Raw genomic sequence first — 1,978 nt, forward strand, 5'->3', positions numbered from 1 at the left:
GGTTGAGTGAGGGGTTGACACACACACACGGAGCATGTCTGGGGGCGATGTGTGTATGTGGATGGAGAGAGAGGAGTTGCAACCCCACCCAATAGCTGGTCTATGTTCACACTCGAACCGTCGCAAAACACGTGTGTTTATGTGCTTCCCCGAACTGAAGCGGTATCTCTCAAGGTGGAGCCATGCCCGCCGCTTTCTGCCGGCGGGGGGCGAGAAGGAGGATGGCGTGGGCCGTCGCGGCCGCATTCCTGGTGGCAGGCTGCCTCGGCGCCCCCGCGCCCGAGGCACCCGGCGCACTGCTGAGCGAGCCCCCCCCACAGCCGCTCGGGCGTGCCAGTGGTCGCCCTGGCGCTGCGCTGCTCGCTCGCACGCTGCCCTGCACAAAGCTGCGACAACAAGGGGAGGCTCCTGAGCTTCAGCGTTGAGCAGTGCAGCTGCGGGTGCTCGTGGTGTGCTGTGCGGTGGTGAGAGCGCCTGTTTGGAGGCGAGCTGGTGCTGCGCCAGGGTGCGCAGCGAGCGGCGAGGGCGAGGCGGCGGCGCTGGTCCGGCGTGCGGCGGCGCCGTGGTCGCCGGCAAGCCACTCGCTCTTCCCCGCGGCGGCCCGCGCGCGGGCGGCGCTCCTCGTCCGCTCGCTCTACGAGATCCACGAGCGGCACCACCTCGACTCGGCAGGAAACACGAACGGCATCGCGGCGCTCGACTTCAGCGCGTGCGTGCTGCGCTTCGCGATCACGCGCGAGACGGATTAGGGGATGGGCGGTGAGTTGATTTGCCTCCGCCTCCGACCACGGTGCTGTAAAGAAAGAAAGAAAGAAAACACACAACCCAAGGGAGGGATGGGAGAACGGCACGCCGCCACCACACAGGGATTTTAAGGAGAGGAGTGTGGTGCGCTAGCCGTCGCCCACCCTGGGGAGTCTGCCTCTTCGTACTGTGTTGCTTTTAACTGCACAGGTAATTCTTTTTCTTCGCAGCGAACTGGTTCTCGCTGGCGGCCGTGTGTGGCGGCCGTGTGTGTTGTGTGCCTCCAGACGATGATTGACGACGCAGTGCTGCTCGAGGCCGTGGCGAAGCAGGGAGGCTACGAGGAGGTCGAGAACGAGCAGGCGTGGGGCGCCATCGCCAAGGTGCTCGGCCAGCGCAAGACCGACGCGTCCAAGCTCAAGCAGCGGTGCGCCGGCAGTGACTGCCGGCCGCGTCTGCGCCAGACGACCTGAGCGCCCTCGGCGACGCCGCAGGTACGAGGAGATGCTGCTGGCTACCGCCGACGCCGAGAAGGAGGACGAGGACGAAGAGGCGCAGATCATCGGCCGCGAGCACGAGGTCGAGGACATCCTCGACGACAGGATCGAGGCCGGCGAGAAGCAGGCCGCCGCCTGCGCCTGCGCCGCCTGCGCCACAGCCGCCGCCCTGCCCGCCGCCACTGCCAGTCTCGGCCCCTGCACAACCGCTCTCGCCGCCGCCGCCTCTCGCCGCCGCCTCCTCTCGCCGCCGCCTCCTCTCGCCGCCGCCTCCTCAGCGGCGGGCTGTCTGACGGGGCCCCTCTGGTCGCGGTGCGCAGTACCTGGTCAAGTGGAGGGACGAGCCGGGCGAGTTCGAGGACGCCTCCACCTGGGAACCCGTCGACAACCTCGGCGCTGCCGCAGCCTGGTCACACAGCAGCAGGCACCGCCGGGGAACCTTCCCGGAACCCTCCCCGGAACCTTCCCCACTAGGCATGCCTCGCTCACAGCTGGAGGGAGGAAGGCGACCTTCCAGCACCCCTCCGGGACCTTTCCAGGAACCTTCCCCCCTAGGCGGCTCGCGGAGCCTAATCGCGCAGTACGAGCGGCGCAAGGAGGCGCCAGCCTGCCTCCCCGCCCCTGCCTCCCTCTCCCCTCCCCTCCCCTCCCCTCCCCTCCCCTCCCCTCCCCTCCCCTCCCCTCCCCTCCCCTCCTTCCCGGGTTCCCTCCCCTTCTCTGCCTCTTCGCGTGTGCGT

The sequence above is a fragment of the Emiliania huxleyi genome, assembly GCF_000372725.1.
Source record: "Emiliania huxleyi CCMP1516 unplaced genomic scaffold EMIHUscaffold_3, whole genome shotgun sequence".
In the NCBI taxonomy this organism is placed as follows: Eukaryota; Haptophyta; order Isochrysidales; family Noelaerhabdaceae; genus Emiliania; species Emiliania huxleyi.